The 14,310-nt window shown below is 38.7% G+C and overlaps 1 protein-coding gene across 13 annotated transcripts in view; it reads right to left on the bottom strand.

The window, feature by feature from the left end:
- Window positions 1-14,310, bottom strand: part of TMEM108 (transmembrane protein 108) — a 362,632-nt gene that overhangs the window by 60,864 nt on the left and 287,458 nt on the right. The window lies entirely within an intron of this gene.

Here is a 14,310-nt window from a genome sequence, read left to right as displayed (position 1 = left end):
TTTAACCAATATTAATAATGCCACTACTACCTTGTTCTGACTTTTGCTTTTTTTGATTTAAAAATATATTTGTTTTATTTTTGTCTGATTTTTCTCTATCTTTATTTGTAAATCTTTTGTGTCATTTGAGTTAGGTGAATGGAACACATGGCTATGCTTTGTTTTAAATGAAAGTCTTTGTCATCCAGCGGAGGACTTTAATTCATTTACATTTATTGACATAAATGTTGATAGGTCTTATTTCTCTCATCTTGCTTTACAATTTCTATTTTACTGCTTGTATTGCTTTTATTTTGATGCTTCCTTATTTCTTCATCTCTAAAGTATATGTACTGCTATTTTCCTACCATAATTACATTTCTCTAATTACAAATATGAAACTCTGAATCTCTTCCTTACCAATCCTATGTAAAATAAGAAATTTATCAAGCTGGTGGGCTTGATAAAGGGCTTACCCATTCCTGTTTCTAAACAAACAATTATGCTTATTTAAACAATCTGTTCCAAACAACTACCAGCAAAAATGTGAACTGTTCTCCATTAGTCTACTAATTGAATTTTCTAACTATCCTGATGCCAGGAACACCATGTATCAGTTATGCCTAAAATGTCATTTAAAAATAAAATTGCTTGAGGACAAATCAGAAATTAGCATCTTTAACTATTTAACTATTTAATTACTTTAAGGGCTCCTGGTCATAGTTTCCACATTCTACTTCCTTCTCTGTTACAGACTTGAAAGCGTGTGTCAGATCCCTTCACTATATCTTCAGACCTGCCCCAAGGAGTGAGGAAGGGCAACACCAAGAACTTCTCTCCAAGGACCATAACCTGCGAACCCCATCTCACCTCCTCCTGCCAGATGGACACAGTCATTGTCCTCCTGGCTGATCCCATGTCCATGTCTTGCTCTGGCTACTTTCATACACCCATAATGACATTTTCCATCTACTCAATTTTTTAAAAGCTCAGCTCAAACCTCACGGATTTTCCTGACAATCTGCTTCTCTCAATGGCCTTAATTTAAGTGAGGGTTGTCAGTCTTACTGGGTCTCGTTTTTTGTCTTAAATAATAACTATTTATGGGTATCAAGTGTCTCCTCAATTTGGCTATGATCCTTCACGGCAGAAATACTGTCTTATCTTGTGATCATGGAGTCACAAGATTTCATGGCTAGGAAGAATCATAAAATTAATCCTAGATTCAGGATCAGGTAGTATGTGGTCTGATTCTAACTCAACAACTTTCAGAAACTCACTTCTTTTTTCTTTTTTTTTCCCCAGGAGGAGCTACCGTATTAACTGATGAAACTCACTTCATTTCTTTGGACCTGCAAAATGAGGATGGGCTCTAAACCACCTCTAAAGTTAATATTCTATGATTCCATGATAAGGCTATTTGTCATTTATAAGAAAAGGAACTTCCACATAGCCCAGAGAAAGGAAATGACTTTTTCAAGTTTACAGAGTCAATTAATGGACAAAATATAATTTGAAATTCAATCTCCTGATCCCCAGTCTATTGGGAGTTCTTTCAGAATGTCCCTTGACTCTCTCTCAAAGTGCCAGCATGTATGAAACCTTGTTAAGGATGGATGCTCAATGAAAATACACAAATTGACTTAACAAGAAACTAAACTCTCCAGAAAGATGCAGTTGACCCAAAACTCTGAATATCTTTTATGTTTAAAACTTTCTTTTTTGAACAAAATTGTACAGTTACTTCTCTATTTCAACTCTTAAGCCTTTTATGCCATGTCAAAGGTTAGCTCTCGTTTCTCTCTGTTAATAAAGTCTTATTCTTGACTTTGGAACTGTATGCCAAGCTAAGGGGTCCTTTATTGTTTATTTATTTTTTGATTCTCTACTTTTGATTCACACATCTTTTCTACAAGAAAGACAATTTATAGCAGGGGCATATTACTTTCTTTGGGCCTCTGTGTCCTTATCTATAGCCAAAAGGTATGGAAATAAATGTTTTCTAAAGGTCTTTCTGGCTCTAAGTTTATTTGATTTTTTTTTTTTTTTTGAAAGAGGGGCCAGGGAATGGATAAGCAGAGTAAAGAAGGTGAAAAAAGTAGTCTGAGACATGGTTAAAACACAGAGAGTTTATTTTGGAGAGTAATTTCAGAAAACAGGTATGGGGGACTGGAAAGAATGAAAAGGTGAGGGAGAGAAAGAACATCCAAGGGTGTGTTGTTTTAATGAAAATTTAAATTTAATAGCCAGTGTATGGCTACTATACTGGACAGTGCAGGTCTAGAACTTTCATCATAGAACTAGAGGCCCATATGGCTTCCCTCAAAAAAGCCACAAGCTCCCACAGAAGAGACCTTCACCCTGCAAGGAAGGAGAGGTGCTGCACCCACATAGAGCTTGCTAGGGCCTTGTCGCCATGGCATATGCAGCCATTCCACCCTGGCTGCAGATGGGGTCATGGTGGATTCATGTTAGGGACTGAGGAGATGGTCTAATTCTTTGACAAACCCTCAGGGATCTGATACTTGGAGCACTACAAGGGATAAACTCTCTTTCTGTATGTCAATTTATCTTCCTGAAATAGTTTGTGAAAGTAACACAAATGGTCATTCACTTTCCTAATGGTTTCTTGGTTAAAGGAACATGCTATGCAGTGTGAATGATCAACTTAAAGGATAGGAAGAAGACTGAATCTAGCTGATTGAAAATGACTAAAATAGAATGGCTACAAGGTATAACCCTCTATCCCCCATTTTGAGAAAAGTCTTTAAATATACCAGCACCCGAGATTTAAGTTTGGGGCTATAAGCATTTCCTAATAAGGCTAATTACCACAGCATCAGAAGAATCTTGTTCTAACACTATTTTACCTACCTGCCTAAAAGCCAGTGTCCACACTGAGATGGATCTCTCTGGTCCCTGTGTGTCACTGTTGGTATCTCCTGCCACATATTACAACTCTCCCAGCTTTCCCTGTTTAGTGGGCGTTAACTAGCTTTCAGAGCCAGACTTTAAGGTAGAAATAGATGAAACCATTTTCCTCCCTCATACACTGTCCTTCCTAATATGAGGAGTGGCTGTTCCAGTGGCAAATTGGACACCTCAGCCACTTTGGATGATGATCTGCCTGGATAAGTCAACTGAGGGACCCTGGGAGCTACAGGGAGCCATCTGGAGATTCACTGTACCATTTATCATCTTCTGCTCCTTGTGCACCCCTCCTCTATAAGACTTCAAATGATATTTTTGTCCTCTTGGCTAACTAAATGGGGTGAGGTCCTTAAGCTAAACTTAGATAGTGTCTAGGTAAGAGTGTGTGTGTGTGTGCATGCGCGCACAAGCACACGTGCACAAGTTTTCTTCCAGCCAATATGTAACTCCATAAAAAGCACAAGAATGTGCTGTAGAAACTCAAGGTTGCAGTCCCCTAAGTGTGACTATGGTCTATACGTTCAGACTTGGCTATATCAGGTCTGACTATAAGACCAGATCACGATCCAAACCCTGTAGCCAGAAAACTGAACTCAAAGTTTCAGTACATATTTTTGACATAAGCTGACTTCTGGTCTGGCCTGGCCTCTTGGGTCTTGAGGCCTCCCCATCCTCCATCACTAGAATTCCCCTGACAAGTACTAATAAGATTGCTTCTTCTGAGTTCTTGAGTATGTGTATCATTGAACACAGAGGGCCATGCCTGGGAAAATCAGATGAGAAATGATAATCAGTACGGGTCCTTGGGAGTCCCAGTAGATACATAGCTTGTAGTCTATAAATGGCACTGACATAGTTGCTCAGGGCAGTTTCTATATGCCTTGTGCTCTTCAGAGGGTTCTGATAGGCTAAGAAAGGCAATATTTTGGCTGTTCAACCCATATACTGTAGTCCACACTGGATAGTTTGTCATTGGTTTTAGGAAATACAGTCATTTGTCTAGTTTCTCTGCCTCTATTAATGTTCCATCAGAGGAATATTCCATTAGGATGCTAATGCTTGGGCCATAAAATAATCAACAATGGGAGAGACCTGTTAACCCTAGATCAAATCCATATACTCACCCTTGAATATCATTTCCCTCCTGTGTAACCAGCATTTTTTCATTACAAATAAGACATCTGATGACAGTGAGCGTCTCCAAACCAATCAACCACCCACGCCAAACGTCAGTATATTCCCTTTAGTAAAATGTTTTTCTAGCCTGCAGCCTCATTTTGTTGAGGCCTACCATGATTTCTTCCATATTTAAGAGCTGACAGACACATGTACAATTGCTTCTTTTTACTTTATGACTTTTTGATTTTTTATTAGAGGTTTAAGTAAACCTCTATGTAGTATCATAAGCCTCCCATGCACCAAACATTATCAGCCCCCAGTCAGTCTAGTTTCATCTAAATCCCCATCCACGTCCCTCCTCTCCTATGTTGTTTTAAGGTAAATTCCATCAGATAATTATAACTATTTTATATATTTATTTGATCCTCTTTCTCTGCTATGTTATGTTGTCTACTTCTAACTTCTAATGCTTTGTTTTGAGGTAAATCCCAAACATCATACTTTTAAGGAATCCCTTTCTTCCTCTTAGCCTGATATACTCTGTTATAAAGTTGTTTAACTAGTTTCTATAGAATTGAACACATTAAAAAAAAGATGCAATTTGGTCAGCATCAAAATATGAGTCAGAATTCATGAGGCCAACAAAGCTGGCTCCATTGTCTAGAAAAAGCTAAATATAATTGGAAGACACAAGCACTTTATTTTTGCTAAACAACAGAACAAAGCAAATACACTATTACCACCACCACCAACAAGAAGATAAACACAAGATATAATCTGTGTCATCAGACACTTTCTTGTAAAACCAGATGGTTTTACTACCCAAGACTTTCTCCTATGTCATTCTAGAAAAGGATTTTTCCAAGAAAACTAGCTATAACCCACATATCAAAATAATACATATTCTCATATTCTCTCTCTTACACACACATATACACACACCCCACCTCCAAACCCACACCCATCTTTGAATATTGTTTCCCTCCTGCTTAACCTTTTCAGATGGAGAATCTGGATTTAGACAGGAGAGCTTCCTCTCCACCTCTTTGCCTCTCCAGGAATCCCCTCCCCTGCAGCTGCTCTCCATAGCAACTGGCAGAGGAGTCTCAGCAGCAGCTACTGCACCACAGGCTTCCGCAGGGGAAGCATGGCCAGCAGAGAGGAAGCTTCTTATCTATTGAAAGGAAACTTATTTTTTAAAAAGTTGTCTTCATCAAGGGAACTGATCTAGCACATTTCAGGGTAGGTAAATAGCTAGAAGTATTTATGGCATTTTTAATGTTCCTTTTCCTCCTGTATGCTGTCACAGATTTTTTTTTCCCCAAAAGCAAGAAACTGCCAGATGCAAAGCATAAAAAGACAGGTGGAAACTCATTCCTTGGAGAATCTGTATTGCATCTTTCCCAACACCAAGATTCTTGATGCAGGAGATTTTAGACTTAATCCTCTCTAGGCAGAGGGAATATAACCACACACTATCCTATAACCCTTCTCTTAGGGAATCTAGATCACAGCCTAGAAACATGTTTACTCAGCAATTAAGTGTTCACCGTGCAATACAATTTTGGGTGAAGGCTAAACACAGGGTGCTGGGTCTTCACTTTGCAATTTGCTTTTTCTCCTGCTCTTGTGTGCCTGCAGGCTATGATAAGAAGTGTTGAAACTTTTTCTTTGCCTTAAAAAAATAAATAAATAAAAGGAGGTTTTCTGAGGAAAGGAAAGGATAAGTAAAATCTCTCCCAAAAGACCTTCTTGTCTGATTAGCAAAGCGGCTCAAAGATGAACCTGCAGGGAAAAGGAGCCACTGGAGGTTGGGTTTCTGCCACTCCCAGGATTTCCCCCTTCCTTTTCACTGGAGCTTTTCTTTGAGGCCTGAAATCCTGACTGCTGGGACAAGACACAGCAAAATTCTGCCAGTCCCCTGCCAGGCTGTCATAGGATCTAGGCAGCAATGAACTGAAGCAGTAATGTGTCACCTGCATAGGGAAAAATATTTACCTTTCTCAGCAAAGAGCCCCAACTTCTTTCCCCAGATTCCATCTCTGATTCTAGTGAAGGCGACTTGGAAAATAGTCCCAGGCATTAGGCAATTTGGGGTGTTAATGTTTTTTTAAAGCAGACACTCCCCTTCCCAACTGCAACTACCACACAAACCATAAGCCTGAACTGAGTAGAAATGGGGTTTTCACAAAGTACTAGTGTTGCCACATACATTCCTAGACATGTGCATGTCACAATTTCTCAAACACTTATTTACTATATTCCAGACATCACACTAGATTCCGAAAATGGTTAAAACAGTCCAGACACTCTTAGGCAGCCTGCAGGGGTTGGGGGTGGGTGTGAAGACATACAGATAAATAAATACCACCATGATGTAATAAGGTTTAAAACAGAGGCATGGATTTAGCACAATGAGACTGAAAAGAGAGCAATGAATAATTACCTCTAACCATCTTCCTCCTTGATTCCTTCCAACCACTCCCAATTATTTGGGGGAACCTGTGGCATAGAAGGTTCAGAAAGCATTGCTCAGGGTTCATTCCTATGTTACATCTAACCTACTGCAAACTTGGAAACTAAAAGTAAAATAAACATGTGGTTCCACCATCCACTGTTCTCTGGGGATGGATTCTGTCTGCAGCTGCATGACAGTCTGACAGCATGAGATGAGAGAGGGCGGGATGAGGTTAGGAAAATCCACCTCTGCTATCTGCCTGGAAATGTCTGATAACATTGTTCTCACCCTGCTTGAGCAGAAACAATCAGAGTCCCTCTGCTTCTCACAGAGTGATGGAGAGGGAAGACACCCTGCTGAACCAGGCTGGGGCCACCATACAGTATAAAGGCCACTGAGTGCTCATATACTTTTGTGACTTGCAGAAACAGAAAAAACTAATCAAATTACTGGGACTTTCATTTATCTTTAGTAGGCTTTTAGTCTACCACCGTACCACCCTGAATGTGCCTGATCTCACCAACCCGACTTTTACATCCAGGTGACAGGCTTAGAGTTTTTTTCCAACGATACCTCATTTTCTTGTGATCGGAAGGTCATGACATGGTCTTATACTCAGGCACAAATGATTAATTCCCTATTAGGCGCACATCGTTGTCCTAAACAGTTCCTTCTGACCTCATGACATTAGGATACAACATTTAAAATGATGAACAGAAGAGTCTCCTATTTGGGAAAGCACACATCTAACTGTAGTTCTGAATGTAGGTCTGAATTTCCCTGGACTTGCACTCTTAGACTCCAACACAACACACTGACAGAGATCAGAGACAGATGAATGGAACTAAACAGCAAGCCCCCAAAAGATGAAAAATTAGTCCACAACAAAGGTGGTATTAGAAAACAAGGAGAAGAATAATTGTCCAACAAATGGCATTGGGCTATCAGTTAAGCATGTGGGGAAAAATACTGAGATACATATTTCACTCCATACCCTTGTTACAGCTACCTCCCTCCTGCCTGCACTTTTTCCTTCACTGAATTTCACTGCTGCTTTTCACAACTTTCTTGACTCTTCTTTTGTCTTTGCTTGTCCTGACAGACTTTAGAATCCTTTGACCCTGCCCGCCATCCACAGAAATGAGCCTTACCTCTGCTCTTTCCTTTCAGAAAGGTGGGATCCCTGCCCCTGAGCCTCTGTAGCCTTGAACTTTTGCAATGAAGTAGCAAGACTGACAAGGGCAAAGAAGATGTAACTGCACATCCATTCTGACCTTGACACTAGTCTGAGGTGGCAGCACCTCTTCAAACACTTCAACAGAAGCAACAGCCCTCAGGCCCTCCTGCCAATGGACATTTTCTGGGGGACTCCTATCACTATTCAGGATTTGCCTGGCATTAGTACGACCTGATGCCGCTCTGGCTGTGCAGAGCTGACTGGGACCTGAGGGCAGCCTGGGGAAAAGTCAATTCCAACATGCAGTCAGGTCTAGTTGGATAACTGGTATTTACATACTTCTGTCTTCATAATAACCCTAACACCATGAGGCCCAGGCCAGGGACCTGAATTAACCACAAAGAAACTTTAATATGGTCAAAAAATGTGGCTTTCTTCAAAGAAAGCCCAGTGCTCTGACAATATCAATTAGAATTATTTTTCCTCTTGACCTTGGCACTCATCTCAATCATTCTTTATAAATTCCTTTCTCTGGGTGACTGGCATTTTTCTTCTGAACAGGGACATGTTTGTCCACTCAGCATCCTTCACAAAGTAGACAAAGGCACCCTTCTTGTGGCTAACAGTCACACACACTCACAGCCTGGGGAGTCCACCTAGGTTCCTATGTTCAGTGAAAAACCTGAAAAGCTGTAGCTGAAAGGCTTCTGAGGCATTCATGTTTCAAAGGAGCATCTGTTAAACTCATTCATTCTGCAAGTATCAAGAGAGCACCTAACGGAGGTGGGAAAATAATACTTCTCATGCCCCAACTATACTGTGGGCACTTGAATGTCTTCTTTCATTAAATCCTCTAAGTGGACATATTATTTCACAGATAAGGAGGCTAAAACATGTCAAAGGCTCCACAGTTAGTAATCGATGAAGACAGAATTTGAACCCAGGACTTTCTGACACCAAGGCCATGTTTTTCCCATCTCACTATTTTGGGAACACCAAAAGCACAAAGTACGGTTCCTTCCTTTAGGAGATGTAGTCCAGTGGGGAAGACAGATGTGATCTAGGAAAATGTCAGTCACTCCCACTATAGAGACCACCTCTTCATCGATTCATCGTTGGGTCTTAGAAGACCAGTATATTTAGGAGCCCAGATTCCTGGGAAGAACCCTTGTTTATACTATTCCATTTGATCATCACAACAACTCATAAAGGCCCAGTAAGGTGAAGGGCTTTACTCAATATTACATAGCTACTAAAGGGAAGGTGAGACTCCCGGTGAAGGTTGTTATAATTCCAAAGGACTAACTTATTTCATTATATCAAATTGCCTCCTGGGATCCTTGGGTGACATGTCCTTGGGGCTGGTTGCATAAAAGCCAAAGACCCAGAATAGGAGAGTCTACAGTGAGCAGGAAGTCCAATGTCTAGGTCAGCTCTATAAACCAGGGCAGGAAGGGGCACTAGTACATGTGTTTTGACCATTAGACTGGGGTGTGTGCCCAGGCTTGCCCCCAATCTAATGGAAGAGACAGCACTTACGAAAGTGGCAGGTGGTCAGTAAATTCCACATTCACCATGGTGAAAATTTTGTTTTTTTTTTTGTTTTACTTTTTGTTGTGGAAATTCTTATGCATCTATAAAATTGGGAATAAAAGTATAACCACCCTCATGAACCCATCACCCAGCTACATCAGTGATCAACATGTGGTCAATCTTATTTATTTATACTCCCTTCAATGCATTATTCTAAAGTTAATCCCAGACATCATATTTCTTCTGGAAATATGTTAGCATGTACCTCTAAAATGACTCTCTTTTAAAATGTAAACATAATGTTATAGCACCTTAAAAAACCCAATTCTTCAATATTATCAAATGTTATTAGTATTCAAATTCCCAGCCATATTTCATATATTGATTTTACATATATATACACACATATACACACTTAAAAATTATATATTTTTTATTTTTATTTTATTATTTTTTATATATATTATTTTTATTTTAAAATTTTTTTTAGAGATAATCTCTCTGTTGCCCAGGTTCACTGCAACCTTGAACTCCTGGGCTCCAGTGATCTTCCTGTCTCAGCCTCCCAAGTAGCTAGGACTGCTGGCACATGCCACTACATCTGGCTAACATGTATTGATTTTAAACAGTTCGTTTGAGTCAGGATCTGAATAAGGTGCAAATATTGATATTTGTTGTCTCTTAAGTAATTTTTATTTTGACTTTTTAAAAATTTCATGAGTTTTGGCAGAACAGATGGTGTTTGGTTGCATGGAAAAGTTCTTTAGTGATGATTTCTGAGATTTTGGTGCACTCATCACCTAAGCAGTGTAGCCAATGCATAGTTTTATCCCTCACCCACCTACTGCCCTTTTTCTTGAATCCCCAAAATCCATTATATCATTCTTATGCCTTTACACCCTCATAGCTTAGCTCCCGCTTATGAAAACATATGATGTCTAGTTTCCCATTCCTGAGTTACTTCACTTAGAATAATGGTCTTCAAACTCCATCCAGCTTGCTTTGAATGCCATTATTTCATTCCTTTTTTATGGCTGAGTAGCATTCCATGGTGTACATATACCACATTTCATCAACCAACCACTTGTTGGTTGATGGGCATTTAGGCTGGTTCCATACCTTTGCAATTGTGAATTGTGATGCTATAAACATGCATGTGTTTGTGTCTTTTTCATATAATGACTTCTTCTTCTTCTTTTTTTTTTTTTCTGAGATGGAGTCTTGCTCTGTTGCCCAAGCTGGAGTGTAGTGGTGCGATCTCAGCTCACTGTAACCTCCGTCTCCCAGGTTGAAGCAATTCTCCTGCCTCAGACTCTTGAATAGCTGGGATCACAGGTGCCCGCCACCATGCCCAGCTAATTTTTGTATTTTTAGTAGACACAGGGTTTTTACCATTTTGGCCAGGCTGGTCTTGAACTCCTGACCTCATGATCCATCCACCTTGGCCTCCCAAAGTGCTGGGATTACAGGTGTGAGCCACTGCATTCAGCCACTGACTTCTTATTCTTTGGGTGGATACCCAGTAGTGAGATTGCTGGATCAAATGGTAGCTCTACTTTTAGTTCTTTGAGGAATCTCCATACTGTTTTCCATAGTGGTTGTACTAGTTTACATTTCCACCAACAGTGTAAAAGTGTTCCCTTTTCACCACATCCATGCCAACATGTTATTTATTGATTTTTTAAATTATGGCCATTCCTGCAGGAATAAGGTGGTATCTCATTGTGGTAATGACTTGCATTTCCCTAATAATTAGTGATGTTCAATATTTTTTCATATATTTGTTGGCCATCTGTATATCTTCTTTTGAAAATTGTCTATTCATGTCCTTTGCCCACTTTTTGATGGGATTGTTTTTTTCTTGCTGACTTGTTTGAGTTCCTTGTAGATTCTGGATAGTAGTCCTTTGTCAGATGCATAGTTTGCGAAAATTTTCTCCCACTCTCTGGGTTGTCTGTTTACTCTGCTGATTATTTCTTTTGCTGTACAGAAGCTTTTTAGTTTAACTAGGTCCCATCTATTTATCTTTTTGTTCAATTTGCTGTTGGATTCTTGGTCATGAACTCTTTGCCTAAGCCAATGTATGGAAGAGTTTTTCTGATGTTATCTTCTATAATTTTTATGGTTTCAGGTCTTAGATTTAAGTCTTTGATCTATCTTGAGTTGATTTTTGTATAAGGTGAGAGAGGAGAATCCAGCTTCATTCTTCTACATGTGGCTTGCCAATGATCCCAGCACCACTTGTTGAACAGGGTGTCCCTTCCTGACTTTATGTTTTTGTTTGCTGTGTTGAAGATCAGTTGGCTATAAATATTTGGCTTTATTTCTGGGTTCTCTATTCTGTTTCATTGGTTTAAGTGGCTATTTTTATACTAGTACCATGCTGTTTTGGTAACTATGGCCTGGTAGTATAGTTTGAAGTCAGGTAATGTGATGCCAACAGATCTGTTCTTTTTGCTTAGTATTGCTTTGGCTATGTGGGGTCTTTTATGGTTCCATATGAATTTTAGGATTATTTTTTCTAGTTTTGTGAAGAATGATGATGGTATTTTGATGGGAGTTGCACTGAATCTGTAGATTGCTTTTGGCATTATGGTCATTTTCACAATATTGATTGTACCCATCCATGAGCATGAGGTGTGTTTTCATTTGTTGGTGTCATCTAAAATTTCTTTCAGTACTGTTCTGTAGTTTTCCTTGTAGAGATCTTTCACCTCCCTGGTTAGGTATATTCCTAAGTATTTTATTTTTTTGCAGCTGTTGTAAAAGGGGTGAGTTCTTGATTTGATTCTCAGCTTGGTCACTGTTGGTGTATAGCAGTGCTACTGATTTGTGTACATTGATTTTGTATTCTGAAACTTTACTGAATTCATTTATCAGATCTAGGAGCTTTTTGGATGAATCTTTAGGGTTTTTGGATGAATCTTTTTGGATGAATGATATAATCATATCATTGGGGAACAGTAACAGTTTGACTTACTCTTTACCGATTTGGATGCCCTTCATTTCTTTCTCTTGTCTGATTGCTCTGGCTGGTACTTTTAGTACTGTTGAATAGAAGTGGAGAAAGCGGGCATCATTGTCTTGCTCCAGTTCTCAGGGGGAATGCTTTCAACTTTTCACTGTTCAGTATAATGTTGGCTGTGGGTTTGTCATAGATGGCTTTTATTACCTTGAAGTATGCCCCATCTATGCTGACTTCACTGAGGGTTTTAATCATAAAGGATGCTGGATTTTGTCAAATGCTTTTCTGTGTCTATTGAGATGGTCATATGATTTTTAATTCTGTTTATGTGATGTATCACATTTATCGATTTGTATATGTTAAACCATCCCTGCATCCTTGGTATAAAACCCACTTGATCATGGTTTATTATCTTTTTGATACGTTGTTTGATTTGGTTAGCTAGTATTTTGTTGATGTTTTTTGCATCTATATTCACCAGGGATATTGGTCTGTAGTTTTCTTTTTTGTTATGTCCTTTCCTGGTTTTGGAATTAGGGTGATACTGACTTCACAGAATGATTTAGGGAGGTTTCCCTGTTTCTCTATCTTTTGGAATAGTTTCAGTAAGATTGTTATCAATCCTTTGAATGCCTGATGGAATTCAGCTGTGAATCCGTCTGGTCCTGGATTTTTTTGCTGTTAATTTTTTTTATTACTTTTTCAATTTCACTATTTGTTATTGGTCCGTTCAGAGTTTCTGCTTCTTCCTGATTTAATCTAAGAGGGTTGTGTATTTCCAGGAATTTATCCACCTCCTCTAGATTTTCTAGTTTGTGCATGTAAAGGTGTTCATAGTAGTGTTGAATGATCTTTTGTATTTCTGTGGTGTCAGTTGTAGTATCTCTCATTTCATTTCTAATTGAGCTTATTTCAATTTTCTCTCTGTTTTCTTGGTTAATCTTGCTAATGGTCTATCAATTTTATTTATCTTTTCAAAGAACCAGCTTGTTTCATTTATCTTTTGTATTTTTTTTGTTTCAATTTTATTTAATTCTGCTCTGATCTTTGTTATTTCTTTTCTTCTGCGGGTTTGGGTTTGGATTGTTGTTGTTTCTCTAGTTCCTTGAGGTGTAACCTTAGATTGTCTCTTTGTGCTCTTTCAGACTTTTTGATGTAGGCATTTAATGCTGTGAATTTTCCTCTTAGCACCACTTTTCCTGTGACCCAGAAGTTTTGATAAGCTGTGTCACAATTATCATTCAGTTCAAAGGATTTTTAATTTCCATCTTGATTTCACTGTTGACCCAAAGATAATTCAGGAGCAGATTATTTAATTTCCATGTATTTCTATAGTTTTGAGGGTTCCATTTGGAATTAATTTCCAGTTTTTTTCCACTGTGGTCTGAGAGGTCACTTGATATAATTTTGGCTTTCTTCAATTCATTGAGATTTGTTTTGTGGCCTATCATATGGTCTATCTTGGAGAATGTTCCATGTGATGATGAAAAGAATGTATATTCTGCAGTTGTTGGGTAGAATGTTCTGTAAATATCTGTGAAGTCCATTTGTTCTAGGGCATAGTTTAAGTTCATTGTTTCTTTGTTGACTTTGTGTCTTGATAACCTGTCTGGTGCTGTCAGTGGAGTATTGAAGTCTGGTGCTGTCAGTGGAGTATTTTTTTGTTGCTGTCTATCTCATTTCTTATGTCTAGTAATAATTGTTTTATAAATTTGGGAGCTCCAATGTTAGGTGCATATATATTTAGGATTGTGATATTTTCCAGTTGGATTGATCCTTTTATCATTATATAATGTCCTTCTTTGTCTTTTTTAACTGTTGTTGCTTCAAAGTTTGTTTTGTCTGATACAAGAATCGCTACTCTTGCTCACTTTTGGTGACCATTTGCATGGAATATCTTTCCCCACCACTTTACCTTAAGTTTCTGTGAGTCCTTATGTGTTAGGTGAGTCTCTTGAAGACAGTACATACTTGGTTGGTGGATTTTTATCTATTCTGCCATTCTCTATCTTTTAAGTGGAACATTTAATCCATTTTACATTCAATGTTATTGAGATGTGACATACTGTTTTATTCATTGTACTAGTTGTTGTCTGAATGCCTTGTTTTTTTTGTGTTATTGTTTTATGGGCCCTGTGAGATTTATGC

The sequence above is a fragment of the Pan troglodytes genome, chromosome 2 (assembly GCF_028858775.2).
Source record: "Pan troglodytes isolate AG18354 chromosome 2, NHGRI_mPanTro3-v2.0_pri, whole genome shotgun sequence".
NCBI lineage: Eukaryota > Metazoa > Chordata > Mammalia > Primates > Hominidae > Pan > Pan troglodytes.
This window is presented reverse-complemented; position numbering and strand designations above follow the sequence as displayed.